Source organism: Papio anubis, chromosome 12 (assembly GCF_008728515.1).
Source record: "Papio anubis isolate 15944 chromosome 12, Panubis1.0, whole genome shotgun sequence".
In the NCBI taxonomy this organism is placed as follows: Eukaryota; Metazoa; Chordata; class Mammalia; order Primates; family Cercopithecidae; genus Papio; species Papio anubis.
In genome coordinates this window covers 58,234,233-58,250,630 of record NC_044987.1, presented here as the reverse complement: position 1 = coordinate 58,250,630, position 16,398 = coordinate 58,234,233, and the positions used below count along the sequence as shown (strand labels likewise).

The 16,398-nt window shown below is 37.3% G+C and overlaps 1 protein-coding gene and 1 long non-coding RNA gene across 6 annotated transcripts in view; both read left to right on the top strand.

Annotated features, from left to right (window-relative positions):
• Positions 1-16,398, top strand: part of UVRAG (UV radiation resistance associated) — a 329,716-nt gene that overhangs the window by 214,714 nt on the left and 98,604 nt on the right. The window lies entirely within an intron of this gene.
• On the top strand, positions 9,746-16,211 carry LOC116269713. The gene is made up of 2 exons (XR_004177435.1): positions 9,746-10,885; positions 12,144-16,211. It is a non-coding gene; the product is annotated as an uncharacterized LOC116269713 (long non-coding RNA).

Here is a 16,398-nt window from a genome sequence, read left to right as displayed (position 1 = left end):
GACCAGCCATAACATTCTCGTAAGCCAAAGCCTAATCTAGAGCAAGGACCTAACTTTCTTCAGTTATTTGAAATCTGAGAGAAACGAGGAAGCTACAGGAGAAAAGTTGGAAGCTACAGAGGTTGTGTTAATGAGGTTTAAGGAAAGAAGCCATCCCTAGAACATAGAAGTACAAGGTGAAGCAGGAAGTGCTGATAGAGAAGCTGCAGCAAGTTATCCAGAAGATCTAGCTGAGAGCATTGATGAAGGTGGCTACACTAAACAGATTTTCAAGGTAGACAAAATAGCCTTCTGTTGGAAGAAAATGCCATCTAGGACTTTGATAGCTGGAAAGGAGAAGTCAATGCCTGACTGCAAAGATTCAAAGGAAAGGCTGACTCTTTTATTAGGGGCTAATACAGCTGCTAACTTTAAGCTAATGTTCAGTGACCATTCTGAAAATCCTGGGGCCCTTAAGAATGATGCTAACTATACTTTGTGTTCTATGAATGTAACATCAAATCCTAGATGACAGCACATCTGTTTACAACATGGTTTATTGAATATTTTAAGGCTCCTGTTGAGACCTACGGCTCAGAAAAATTCCTTTCAAAATCTTACTGTTCATTGAAAACATGTGGTTACCCACGAGCGCTCATGGAGATGTACAAGGAGATGAAAGTTGTCTTCATGCCTGCTAACACAGTATCCATTCCGCAGCCCATGGATGACTTTTAAGTCCTCTTATTTAAGAACCACATTTCATAAGGCTGTAACTGCCATACATAGTGATTCCTCTGATGGATCTGGGCAGAGTCCCTTGAAAACCTTCTGGACAGTATTCACCATTCTAAATGCCATTCAGAATATTCATGATTCATGGGAGGAGATAAAAATATCAGCATTAACAGAAGTTTGGAAGAAGTTGATTCCAAACCTCATGGATGATTTTGAAGGGTTCAAGACTTCAGTGGAAGAAATAGCTATTTCATGATAAAAGTTTAACGATGAGGAGTTGCTTCTTATGGATGAGCAAAGAAAGTGGTTCCTTGAGATGGAACCTAATTCTAGTGAAGATGATGTAAAAAAAGAATTTAGAATGTTACATAAACTTAGTTGACAAGGAAGTGGCAGAGTTAGAGAGGAAGGATTGACTCCAATTGTAAAAGAAGTTCTACTGTGGGTAAATGCTATCAGACAGCATTGCATGCTGCAGAGAAATCTTTCATGAAAGGCAAAGTCAATTGATGCCAAAAACTTCATTGTTGTCTTATTTTAAAATTGTCACAGCCACTCCAACCTTTAGCAACCACCACCCTGATTAGTCAACAGCTATTGCCGACTAGGCAAGACCCTTCACCAGCAAAAACATTATGACTCTCTGAAGGCTCAGATGATCATTAGCATTTTTTAGCAATTGTATGTTTTTAAATTAAGATATTTACGTTGTTTTAAACTATATATTTTGTATTTTCTTTAATTTTTTCCATGAACACATGTTCAAAGATATTTTAAAAACATACTGCTATTTTCATATATACCGGCAAACAAAAAAAAATTGTGTGAGTCACTCTTTATTGAGATACTCACTTTATTTATTTTTAATTTTTTGTAGAGACAGGGTCCCGCTATGTTGACCAGGCTGATCTCGAACTCCTGGCCTCAAGCGATACTTCTGCCTCGCCCTCCCAAAATGCTGGGATTACAGGTGTGAGCCACAACACCCGGCCAAGATACTAACTTTTCTGCAGTGGTTTGGAACCAAACCCACAATATATCCAATGTATGTCTGTACCTCAAATAGGCCGAGAGTTTACTGTCTACAGTCTACTGAGTAGTCACGTAAGCATGTGGGCCTTGGAAGATATGGGTTAGTGAATGCTGAAGCCCTTATTCTTACAAGGAATGCAGAGCATTTTCAAACTAACTAGTTCTCAACCTGGCCCACTATTTACTTTTTTAGTCGTATCTCCAGGTTCCTTCCCAGTTCGTAACCTATGCTTCAGTCAGACTGAACAATTGGTTGTTTTCCAAACACATCACAGTATTTCCTACCTTGATACTCATTGTCCATGCTGTTTATCTGGAAAGCCTTCCCTAGCCATCTCTAGTATCACAACTGTGCTTGTACATGAAGCCCTCCCTTAGTATCTAAACTTTCCTCATAAACTCTTTCTTGATTTCCCATAGTTTGGTAAACTGTAATTCTTTTGGATTCTTGTGAACGATTCTCTCTATATGGTATCACAGAAATGAAGTTCTTTTATATGTACTTTAATAACAGCCAAACTCAATGATGCAGGTAGTGTATTTGAGTTATTTATCCTTGTCTGAAATATTTTCAGGGTAGAAACTGCATCTTACTTGGTATCAGACTTCCCTGCCTTGCAGAGAGGCTTGTATTTTGTAGACACTCAATAAATATTTATTGAATTAGGAGAGTAAAAGGAACATTCCATTTTTGCAAATTCTATTAGGTAATCTGACACTCTACTCTGTGGCCCATTGTTTTAACTCTGGATGCTCTGGCCAGGACAATCATTATTTCACAGAGTCCCTTGGGACTGTGACAAGCTATTAACTTCTGTGCTTGTTGTAATCCAAGGCACAGGCATCAGCACTGATGGGGTTATGTTCAGGGGTGTGAGCAAAGAACATGTTTTAAATGAGGAATCCCCATGGAAATTCAGGCAGTAGAGATCAACAAAATAAAAATGCAGAAGGTGGCTGCTGGGTGAGACAGGAAATGAACACCTTGTGAAGATTAGGCATTCCACTGAGAGGGGAAATGTGGAAAACCAGTCAAGAGAAATTGTGCAGCTATTTCATCACTGACACTTGGAGGTATATTGTTGTGTGTGTTGTTTTTAATGAAGTGTGCTTTTATAGTGCTGATGTTATTATCTGGATGAGGAAGTCTTCTCTAGTATTATTGTCATCTCAGCTTGCTGTAACCAACAAAATTAAAATACAGTAATGTAATGGGACAGTGGGATAAGAAAGAAAACCAGATGACTCTGACATGTGACCCCAGCCTGAACTTACTGCTTTTCTAGTTTTCAGCATACTGAAATCAAAGTAGAGTCCAGTGTAATGCTTGCGGGAGCTGGGGGGATTGGACAGAGGAATAATACATTTGGTTAATAGTGTCCTGAGTTCAGTACTGTTACATTATTAGTATATGTGAAATCAGTGTTTCTCAACAGGAGTCCCAACACATCAGTGAGCGCGCCAGTAGTTCATGGACTAACCATTTGCAGTCCATTAAAATTTATCATAGGACAGCATAGATGCTTTGTGTTCTGATATGAATTAATCATCGAATTTAATAAATAAAGCTTTATTGGTGTTGCATGAAAGTAGCTCTGTTTTTAATTCTTACATGTTTGAATCTTTTGGTAAGCAAAGAATGGGAGAATGAGGGTAATTATATCAAGCCAGAGAGTTTGCAGTAGGTAATCTGGGGAATATTTTGGTTTTCTGACAAAAATGAATGGAAGGAAAGAGTAAAAGTTATTTTTAGGTAGATGTGAAATTATTTTAGCTTCCAAGAGCATCTCATTATAATAGTTCTCTAGACAATTTTCTAAGGATAATAACATTTATGTCCGGGTAATGGTATCATTATAAAACAAATTTATGTCACTCTTTAATCCAGATAGTTTTAACTACCATATTTTTATACCTCTCTTTTAGATTATTTACAATTAGTAAGGATGATCACCAAAAGTAATTTCTGAATCAGGTTAAGTGATCAATTAGTTTTTAATAATTGCTTTTCTTCTCTAATTCATTGAAAATGAAAAACTGATACAACGTTTAATTCGTATATAGTTAAATCACAAGATAGTTAAATCATAAGAGGGGACATCACAAGAAAGCCAACTGTGTTTATTGAGCACTAGGACATACTAGTCACTGCAGAAGATACTAGAATTAGGTAAAGTTACCTGGCTCTGAACTGGCATCAGGATGCACAGCAAGTCAGCAGAGAGTCATTCTCCACATAATAAGACCCGTGCTAGAGATCAGCGCAGGGTTGGGTTGGAGGTAGCCAGCAGAGGCATGCTTGATGAGATGGCCCCTAAGCATCTGAGCTGCTGGGTATGGAATAGGATTAGGAGCTTCCAAGTGATCCAGATGTAATGAAACATGTACACTGGCACAAAGCAGATACTACACCTTTCCATGAACCAAAGCTTCCACTTTCTCACCTTGCCTCGTAAGTGAATTTACTTTACATTGCTGAACAGTTAACATTTAGGCATATATAAGCGTAGAGTATGTTTATAATTTAATATTTAGTCTAAGTAAAAATTAAACTTTCAAAGATTACTAGCTTTAAGTGGTTAATATTAAAATACATTTATTCAAAGGACAGGAACCTATCTATAAAGTATTTTGGATCACAAATTGGTTGTAATAAATATATGACTAATTTGATTTAAACAGAGTTTCTTGCACATGTAACTAACTAACAGAGATAAGCCTTGTTGGCTTTTAAATAATAAAACTTGTGTATTCTAAATTAGGAAAGGAAAAACCATGGCTTTCCTGTTTCACTCTTCTGAAAGAACTTTGGCATCAGATACACCTTGAATCAGTTTATTCTACCTCTCTAGCCTCAGAATAGTCTTTTGGAAAACAAAGATAATGGATTCACAGAAAGGTGGAGAAGAATAGAGAGAATTTGTATAAAATGACCTTTGCATGTAATAGTCACTCAGTAAATATTTGTATACTCATAAATGAACCTAGTAGTCACAATATTAATTTTTCCCTTCTAGTTGAATTTATCTTATATTATTCCAGTAGAAATGAGACTCATAACTTTTTAGAATTTCAAAAATCCTTGGTTTTGGATTTAGAAAGTATTTCTTAAATAAATCACAGAAACAAGACCATATTATGAGAAATGGTCTGTAAGTTTGATTTAAGAAAAAAACCTTGCCTATAATTCATAGCTTTTAGATTCACCAAATGTCAGGATCCAGAATATATATTTTTAAAACCTTTATCAACAAGTAAAGGAGCAATCAACCTAATAAAAATATGGACATAATATATGAAGAAGCTGTTACAGAAGAACAAACCCTAGATGTTTAATAACATAAGAAAAATACTTAGCCTCACTAATAATCAGGAAATGCATGTTAAAACCAGAAGGAGATGCCATTTTGTATCCATCAAACTGGCAAAAATTAGGATGTCTATTTAGTACCAGATTCAGTGAGCACATAGAGGAAGAGAAACTCTCATCCTTGGCTTGTGAGAGTTTCAGTTAGTTCATTTATTTCAAACAGCAGTTTAATAATACAGTTAAATCTGCAGGAATCCCACTCAACCTAAGAACCTCAATCCTGGTTATATACTGGACTGTTGAGTAGCTCTTACAGATATGTATCCTACAGATATTTATTACGTCTGTATTATTATAGATATTTAAACATTATCTCTTAATTACCATTATTGTGTTCTGGAATTATTCAAAATTATATAGTTAATATTTGTTTAAAGAGCCTCTGTCCTCTTGTACTATCCCTTTCAGAGCCTTTATTTCTGTGCAACATTATTTTCTTTTTTTTTTTTTTTTTGAAACAAGGTTCACTCTGTCACTCAGGCTGGAATGCAGTGGTGTAATCATACCAGCTTTGACCTCCTGGTTTTAAGCAATCCTCCCACCTCAGCCTCCTAAGTACCTGGGATTATAGGCTTATGCTAGCATGCCCAGCTATTTTTTCTAATTTTATTTTTTTGTAGAGATGCATTCTCCCTATGTTGCCCAAGCTGGTCCTGAACTCCTGGGCTAAAGTGATTCTCCTGCCTTGGCCTCCCAAAGTGCTGGGATTACAGTCGTGAGCTACATGCCCCTGGCCCATTGGTTTTATTTAACACTTTTTAAAGGCTACTTTCTTAAAGACTAGGATACATGTTTCTCTGTACCTAGCGTCTTTCTTTTTATTAACATAAGGTCGATGTGGGTGGTTACTTTTTCTTATAATTCATGTCATTTTCATACACTGGTTCTGGCTTCTTGATTGATTTTAATTTTATAGTAGCAGTTTGCCATATTTCCTTTTGAGCAAAGATTGGTGTTAATAATGCCTAGAGTTTTGAGTGCTATTCATTTATATTATTGGAAACCTTTAAAAAGACTTACAAAAGAATTAATTCTTCCCATGATGCCCGTTAGTTACTCCCACTAATATAAATGATGGCTCCCAGGTTCATGATGTGGAGAGTCTAGTGATGAAATACTAGAAGTGTTAACTGTAGTTAGTTATGGGAATTTACTGTTGTAAATTAATTAAACACACCAATAAGCAACAGAAGCTTTTTATTATTTTAATTTGTATAAATATAAGGTTGGTAAGCTAATGAGAAGTGACAGGTCTCTTGGAGTTTGATTGACACCTACACTTAAACTCTTTTAAATGTGTAGATGACGAATTTATTGAGACAACTTCTGTGGTAAGATGTTCCATACAGGGAATATTTATTTTTGAGTGTGTAGTGCACAGTTTTGTCATTTCCAGCTTTAACAAATTAGTTACTAGAGGAAAAACATTTTGGAAGCCACCTCCTAATATTGAATTTGCTGAGTCATGTTCTGTGTGAGAGTTATAAGAATTTTATATTATATTCTGGTTTCTGTATTCATGGTTTCTATATAAATCACAAAATGAGAGGTTCATAGTTGCTTAAGAGGAATTTGGTAAATAGCATGTTATTTCACTCAGCAATTTCTATGGGAAGATGATAGATAGTATTCCTTTCTAAGATGATGCAGTTCCAATAAATTTCCTTTTCTATTTTTGTATTATTTTAATTGGAAACTGCCCTGTTTTGTAGTATGCAATTTGTAATAGACACTAACTCAGTTTTGTATTATTAAATACTAATTCAAAATCAAGATTCATGGTACCAGAATGATAAATATACAAATGAACCTGTTCACCTATTCATGCATTCATTAAATGTTTAATTAGTACATAGTATGTGACAGATACTGTTCTATTGATAGGTCTTTGTGACTTAGTAAAGAACAATAACAACAATTAAAAATGGTCTGTCTTTAAAAGGAATGGACAGTTTAAAATCTGTAAATACTGCTGAATATCTACCATATAAATAGACTTCATGCCATATATTTTTATGAAACAGACTAAGAAAGTTAGCATATTATCAGCTTATTACCTAGTTTCAGAGATAACAAAAATCATCTTGTTTCATGCCTTTTATTTAATAACACTCCTTTCTTTACCTGGCATGCCCTTGTCTCATGAGTAAATACATTGCAAGATTCATTAGGTATCCCTAGGGGTAGAAAGAAGTACAATCTGATTTTAAGCAAAAATAAGATTGGTTAATAGGTGGTTTGGGACCTATCTCAAGTGTCAATTTGTCATTAAGAGTAAAGGCTTGATAATTGACTGGAAAGTACTTTTAAAAGTTTTAGAATCAAGTTAAAATTGACTTTGCTCAGAATATCTAACTAATGTTTAGTTCTCACTCCTGCAAAAATATACTGAATCAGGACCTAGTTGTTTGGCAAGACTGAAGCAAAGGAATAGTAAGTAGTGTTTATCCTCTCAATTAGCCAATGAAATGAAAGGTTAAAATGTTAAATTAGGCTGGGCATGGCGGCTCATGCCTGTAATCTGGTCACTTTGGGAGGCCAAGGCAGTAGGATCACTTGAGCCCAGGAGTTTGAGACTTTAGCCTCAGCAACATGCTGAGACCCCATCCCTACGAAAAATAGAAAATTAACCTAGTGTGATGGTACCCAGCTACTCAGGAGGCTGAAGTGGGAGGATCACTTGAGCCCAGGAGGTCAAGGCTGCAGTGAACCATGATCCTGCCAGTACCCCACTTCAACTTGTGCAGCAGAGTGAGACCCTGTCTCCAAAAAAAAAAGAAAATTAAATTAGAAATGCCATGCGTGATTCGTCATGAGTTTCACATGTGGATGTGCATAAAAGAAGTTATAGGACATGGAAAATGATTGAGAGGTGTTAACATATATCTAATAGGAATTCTAGGAATAAAGATTAGAGGACATGGCAAGAAAGAAATATTCAAAACATGGTGGCTGAGTTAAAAAAAAACACACAGTATTAAGAACAAAAAAAGGAGACACAGGTGCCACACAGATTGAAAACTCATAAGAACATATTGTAAACAGTTTTTAAAAGGTTGGTGGAATAGTCTTTTTTAGAAAAAAATATAAAATAACAAAATTGATCCGAAAAGAAATGGGAAAACTGAATAGGGGCTGTTTCCAGAATATAGTAGCACAGATATCTTGACCAACACTGAAACTGCCTGGGAAAAACAAATTCTTTAATATATTGATTAGTTCACAAGAAAATAAAGAATACTTAAGTCAAAAACTGAGGAAAGGCAAGAACCTAAAGAAATAAGGTGAACACTGAAGCCAGCTTTTTCCTTGAAAGCATTTAATAAACTGAGTAAGTGTGAATTTGATAAAACAACCTGAACAGGACAATAGAAAAAAGCACAAAAGTTATAGACAAATGTCTTTCATACTAAGTTGCCACTTTTGTATGAAAGACATACAAAACAAAACATACGCAAGCTGAATCTAGCAATTCAGGAAGAGTCAATGGCTCAACATTTAAAAAGCTTTCCAAATAACTCACCGATTAAGAGATTAAAAAAATATATCATTTCAATAAATACAAAAAAAAGCATTCAATAAAATTGGATACTTATTTAGAAAGGCAATATGGGTTTTGATTAGGAACATACATTCTCAGCAGGGCACAGTGGCTCACGCCTATAATCCCAGCACTTTGGGAGGTTGAGGCGGGCAGATTGCTTGATCCCAGGAGTTAGAGACCAGCCTGGGCGACGTTTGAAGACTTTGTCTTTACAAAAAATATACAAAAATTAGCCGCGCGTGGTGGCACTCCTGTAAGTCCCAGCTGCTCAAGAGGCTGAGGTGGGAGAATACGTGAGCCTGGGAGGTTGAGACTGCAGTGAGCTGTGTTCACACCACTACACTCCAGCCTGGGTGAGAGAGCAAGACCCCGTCCCAAAGAAAGGGGTAGGGGGGACTTAAATTCTGGAACCAGATAACGAGAGTTTGAATCCAGAGTGTTATTTAGTGTAAATGGTAGGCAGAATTTGAAATGGCACTCAAGATTCCCACTATCCGGGTGTACATGTCCCTATAAATATCTTCCCCTTCAGTGTGAGCAAGACTTTTGAATAATAGTCGGCCCTCTCAATCTGCAGATTCAACCAGCCACGGATAGAAAATATTTAGACAAAAACAAACAAGAAGTAACAATACAAAAATTTTAAAAAATACAAATTTTTTTTATTTTCAAAGTATGTAGGAATTCTTTAATTAGAAAAGTAAAGGCAATGGGATTGTCTATTAGGTTCCGGAAGTACCCATGAATTAAATCACTTGTATCTCCCAGTTAAAAAACAAAACAAAACCTTAAATCACATTGCTGTTAAGCTTTCATACAGTAAGAAATAAGACCAAGCTTTGCTAGAGTACAAAAACCTGAAATTCTGAGCATGAAAATAATTTATTGATTAGACATCTTGCTCATTCAAGCATTAGGCCTACTGGAGTTAGAATTAACACAGCTCATGGAAAAGGAAAAAAATTCCAAATTTCCTGGGGACATGGTTTATGCAAAAAAAAAAAAAAAAAAACAACAAATTTAAAAACAACAGACATAACTATTTACATAGCATTTGCATTGTATTAGGTTTTATAAGTAATTTAGAGATAATTTAAAGTATGTAGAACTTAGGTATATAAATTATATATGTAGGTTATATTAAAATACAAATTTTATATCAGGGACTTGAGCTTACTTGGATTTTGGCATCCACAAGGGTCCTGGAATCAATCCTCCACAGATATTGAGAGATGAATATAATAGAATTTTACTCCCATGATTAAGGTTCCTAATCATTTGACTTTGAGTTAATATAAAGCAAAATTATCTGTATAGGCTTGATCTAATCAAGTCAACCCTTGAGAGCCAAGAAGCAGTAGCAGATGCTCTTCTGGTAGCCCACAAGAAAGCAAACAGAACTCCTCATGGAGGGAGCCATGTGGCTAGGACCTGAGGGTGGCTCCTAAGACCTGGGAGTGAAATATGGCTGACGGCTAGCAAGGAACTAGCTCTGCCCTACCACCACAAGGAGCTCAATTCTGCCAGCAACCTGAATGAGCTTGGAAGATGACCCTGAGCTACACATGAGAAGCCTGGCCAACATCTTGATTTTAGACCTTCTTAGATCCTGAGCAGAGAAACCCATCTATAATGTGGCTAGATTTCTGACCTACAGAAACCATGAGATAGTAAATGAGTGAATGGATGCTTAGGTTGTTTTATTTTTTAAAGTAGTAGTAGAAAACTAATACATTGTGTGACTTTGGACAAATTACTTGATCATCCTATGTGCCTTACTCTCATTATTAAATGGAGAGAGAACAGTATCCACTTCATAGGGTGTCTAGCTGGATTAAATGAGTGAATACATGTAAAATATATGTGGTACTTGGTAAAGCGTCAAATGTTGGCCAATAATAGTAGTAGCAGTTGTTATAAGAACTCATTGTAAAGTAGAAAATGAAAGAAATTTCCTTAAAATGCCGAAAGATGATTGTCACAAACCTATAGCAAGCATTGGACTTAATAGTGAAACTTTATAAGTACTCCACTAAAATCAGAAGGCAGATAAGGATGCCAGCTATCTTCACAATAAAATACTGTACTTATGGCCCTGGCCAATAGAATTATATGAGAAAAAGAAATGAAGTTTACATATTTGAAAAAAGGGAATAAAAGTTTACAAATTGAAAAGGAATACAATACAAGCACCTCGCAATATGGTTAATAAAAAGGGTGAGGTCAGGCGCAGTGGCTCACACCTGTAATCCCAGCACTTTGGGAGGCTGAGTCAGTCAGGTGGATCACCAAAGGTTGGGAGTTTGAGACCACCCTGGCCAGCATGGCAAAACCCTGTCTCTACTAAAAATACAAAAATTAGCCAGATGTGGGGGCGGGCACCTGTAGTCCCAGCTACTTGGGAGGCTGAGGCAGGAGAATCGCTTGAACCCAGGAGGCAGAGGTTGCAGTGAGCCGAGGTTGTGCCATTGCACTCCAGCCTGGGCAACAAGAGCAAAACTCCGTCTCAAAATTTAAAAAATAAAATAAAAACAGTGAAAGACCTTTATCAAAGAAAAATATAAACATTATAAAAATGAGAGTGAAAAACACAGATCTGAATGGATGCACACACATACATACATACCTTGTTTAGCTATGCCTTATGCTCTTCTGATTTGGCATTACACTATTTGTATATATATTTTTAAGTTGTTTTTGAATTTGAAATAATTCATTGCAGTATATTGTAAATCTTTTTTTCCCCAGGCACAATCAAGTGTTCTGTGCTTATAGCCAAGTAGAAGAGCTTTGACCCATAATGACTAACTAAAATATACAAATAGCAGCAGTAGATCTGCAGCAAAAAAAATAGAAGCGGCTGGGCGCGGTGGCTCACGCCTGTAATCCCAGCACTTTGGGAGGCCGAGGTGGGCGGATCACGAAGTCAGGAGATCGAGACCATCCTGACTAACACAGTGAAATGCTATCTCTACTAAAAATACAAAAAATTAGCCAGGTATGGTGGCGGGCGCCTGTAGTCCCAGCTACTCTGGAGGCTGAGGCAGGAGAATGGTGTGAGCTTGCAGTGAGCCGAGATCGCACCACTGCACTCCAGCCTGGGTGACAGAGTGAGACTCCATCTCAAAAGAAAAAAAAAAAAAAGAAAGAAATAGAAGAAGAACAACACACTGGATTTTTGTTTTGTTTGTTTTGTTTTGTTTTTTTGTGGGGAGGGAATGGAATCTCGCTCTGTTGCCCGGGCTGGAGTGCAGTGGCGCGATCTTGGCTCACTGCAACTTCCGCCTCCTGGGATCAGGCAACTCTTGTGCCTCAGCCTACTGAGTAGCTGGGATTACAGGCACGTGCAACCACATGTGGCTAATTTTTGTATTTTTAGTAGAGATGGGGTTTCACCATGTTGGCCAGGATGGTCTCGATCTTCCGACCTTGTGATCCGCCTGCCTTGGCCTCCCAAAGTGCTGGAATTACAGGTGTGAGCCACCATGCCTGGCCAACACACTGGATTTTAAAATGCAAGTGTTAAGTGGAAATAGAAAACATAGGGTAACAATCAGCAGGCATGGAGGGTTTGGTTGAAGTTACTTGACAGTAAGAAGAATATCACGCACATTACTGCAACCCTAGAAAGATTAACTAACAATTACATGAAAGTATATCAGAAATGAGTTTGGTGAGTGAAAATTTTAGCACATAAATAGCAAAAAAAGAAAAAGAAAAAATTCCAATGTAAGAACCCTTAGGGAAAATGGTTAAAAGACAAACCACTCAAAAAGTTGTCAAAGGGTATTATATCAATCACGTTTCAGTCGGAAAAGCAGAATTAATGTGAATAGTATGGTCTGATGGATTTATTATCGGAACAAGATCATATGCAACTGTGGAAGAAGCTACAGAAATAAGAGTCCAAAAACTGGGCTTGGAGATCAGAGAAAAGTCACTACCCCAGCCCTTCTGAAGCTCTGGTGCAGGTAGACAACTCAGGCAAAGAAGTAGGAAGTGAGGTATATCCAGCTGCTGAGTGGAACCCCAAAGGAGAGCAGGTGGAGACATCTATGGAAGGCTGTTGCCACTGCATCTGGTAGTGAAAAGGGAGTTGGTATTGGTCAGCAGGAGCAGCAGCTGGGAACAAGAGCTAGATGCAGAATGGAAGCACAGAGACCAAATGGAATCTGCAAGCAGCCTTGCACCTGTGTCTTACTGTGTCTAACACCATGCCCTGTCAACATGCCGGTGTAGTGGCTGCTGCAGTGGCCAGTTATTATCTTTGGAAGACAATGAAGTGAATTCTGTCTTCCAAATCTTACCAAAATTTATCTTTTGTTCATCTGTAACCTGGATCCATATAGGCAGTGGTCTTCTGGGAAATATTTCCAGCTTAGCCAAGTTGACACAGTAAAAAATTACAGTGGATATAAATAGGCCTTGTTTTATATTCTAGTAATACAAAGATTAATAGCAATAATAGTAATCACTCAGAAAATTATAGTTGCTCTTGAGATCTTTCAGGTACTGTTCTAAATTTTATACACGTACACACGTGAATTGTCACAAAAGCAGTATGAGATTAATGCTGTTATTATCTACATTACATTCACAAATTGTGTCACGGAGAGTTCAAGAAAAAATACTTCCAAGGCTACATGTTGTTCTCTAGGGTTAGCAGCACCAGCCATTTGGCAGAATCTAGTAAAATGGTTTCTAGTACATACTGTTCAGAAGTATGTCCCCTAGAGAAACTTGCTCAAAGGAGGGCATAAAAAGATGTTAAGTACATCATTACTTGTACTGGTGAAAAAAGAAACAACCTGAATCCCCTTTAGTAAGGGAGTGGAGAAATAAAATATTGAACATCCATAAGATGGAATACTAATCAGGAGTTCAAAGGAATATTTTAGATACATATATAGACAAAACTAGCTTTCAGAAAACAGTATGGAGTGAAAAAAAAGTAAGTTGCAGAATGGTATGTGTGGTTCATTGTTTTTCATAGAAACACTTGTATTTTAAAAGTATGAAAAGCATTAAACACAGGTATTAACCAAATTTATAAAAGAAGTGGCTTGTGGAGAGAGGATGTGACAGGTGCTGTTGGTTACCTAACCATAGCCATTCCTGTTTCTCAAGAGCTCCCTGTTGTTAGTAATAACTCTCTTCTTGGCTATGTGGAAAGTGGGTTCCAGTCTCAGTGCCAGGGAGTGAACCACAACTGGCTTTTTACTAATCGTGGTGATCCCATTCCACTCAACAGTGATGGATTTAGGAGTTGATTCACAATTCTGGCCAGTTCTATGAGGTACTGCTGGGAATAGTTTTATGCACTAAGACAGACACGTGGCTACGATACTGGTAATACTCAATTTCTTGGTCTAGGTGCTGGTTTCATAAAAGTATTCATTCTGTGAAAATTAAGGGAGTTTGCTCTTATCTATCTGTATGTTATACTTTAATAAAAAATTTATATATAAAAAAGGAGACACAGGAGAAAAGTCTGCCATTTCCTACTAGATGTTGTCTCTACAGATGAGACCTGATTGTGTACCAACCATCCTGTGATCATGAATGGGCCTTGCCCAATTTTCTAAGGATGGCAGAGTGGAAAGATGGGAAGACCTGGGTCCCAAATAATGTAATAAAGTTTCTGAGTTAGCCATTTCTGGAACCAGTCTGTCTTCATTCTCTTTCTTCTTTAAATCAGTGATTTGGTTTTTCTGTCACTTAAGATTAAAATCATCGTAACTAATGGAGGAAGGGGGAGTCCCAGAATTCATAAACAAAGAGGGCTCACTTGATCTGTAATATTTTATTTATTTTAACTAAAAAATAATATCTGTTGTCAAGTCTGAGTAGTGAGTATGTAGGTCATTATTCTCTAATTTTAAAATGAAGTGGGTACTATTATTTAAAATTTTCTTTAATTTTTTTTTAAAAAAAAAGGAAGAAAAAGTATCAGATGAGTTGTTGCTCATCAGGAACAAAAATGAGGGCGTGATTATTGTAAGTTGAGGGGCAACTGGGAAATAATATTTCTCAGCAAATGAATCAATAACCGATTTGTTTATATTCATTTAATAAATACTTGGTGGGCTTTTACTGTGTATAAGCCACTGTAACATTTTGTTTGGATCTTATGTTTGAAATCACTAGGTTTTTTGTAAAGAGCATCTTAATATATTGGTATATGTCTTCAATAGGAAGTTATATGTTCTGGAGGACACCCATATGTCTGGGCTAAAGTCTGTATTTTAAATTAGAGTGTCTCTAGTATTATATTCAAATTTGGCAAAAAACTTATATAAGTATTTTTGTATGATAGAGAAACATGTTTCTGTCATTTAGCTAAGTAAAATTCATGAAATAAATTATTCTTACGTCTAGTAGAAGTGTATGTAGAATTCTGACTCCTAAGTTTGTATTATTTATTGACATAGTAACCATGCTCAACCCTCAAATTATGACATACATATGTATGTGATTCCAAGATACAATAATTTAAAGAAAGCCTTTTGTTAAAAATACGCACTGTGGTGTAAGACCTGAGTTAGAATCCAGCTCTTTATCACCTTAACCCTGGGCAAGTCACTTCTCCAAGCTTCTGTATGGGGAATAGTGTCATTGCGGAGTTTGTATGTAATGGAAATCTCAAATTAACAATGACTTAAATAAAATTTTATTATCATGCATAAAAGTCCAGGGATCAGTAATCCACGGCTGGAGTGGCAGTTCTGTAAATGCTTCAGGAAATGCAGGCTGCTTCAAGGTCTCTGCTCTGCCATCCCTGGAGTGTGGCCTTCATGGTCCAAGATGGTTGTTGGAATGTCAGTCATTATGCAGCCAATAGGAAATGGGCATTCCTCCCTCCTCTAAGGACTCCTCTAAGGACCTCCGTAGGAGGTTGAGAAATGTCTTTTTTCTAAGTGGCTTTTAAACTTCAGGGATTCTGTTAACAACAGAAGAGGAGGAGAATGGGCATGGGGCACAATCAGCAGTCTCTGTCCCAAGGTTGTTTTAAGAATTCGCCAGTACATATAAAGCCCAGCACACAGAGCCTGACAAGGAAACAAAGGCTGCTATTTTAATCACTAGTAGTAAACGTCAAACTTATGACTGAACAAGTGTGCTTATCTTTTCTCGCCAAAATGCCAATGAAATAACAGTACAGGGATTAAAATTTAAAAAGCAGGCCAGGCGTGGTGGCTCATGCCTGTAATCCCAGCACTTTGGGAGGCCGAGGCGGGCGGATTGCCTGAGCTCAGGAATTCGAGACCAGCTTGGGCAACACGGTGAAACCCCATCTCTACTAAAATAACAAAAACATTAGCTGGGCATGGCGGCATGCGCCTATAGTCCCAGCTATCGAGAGGCTGAGGGAGGAGAATTGCTTGAACCCGGGAGACAGAGGCTGCAGTGAGCCGAGATTGCACTACTGCACTCCAGCCTAGGCTACGGAGCAAGACTCTATCTCCAAAAAAAAAAAAAAAAAAAATTAAAAAGCCTAAGTAAGGAACAGGAGTGGCAACCTCCAGAGCAGAGAAACTGTGAAATCAACAAAATTGTGAGAACTGAACAGCAGGTGAAAGAGTAGCAACTGACGTAGCAGACTGGAAAAATGAAAATCTAAGAACTTGCAAGGGGAAAGATTAAGAAGCAAGCTGATTCATGCTGCAGAAGTCCAGAAAGTCTCAGAATTGGAGGCCAGGAGTCTTTGAAGGTGAGTTGGGTATGTCTGGAAGTC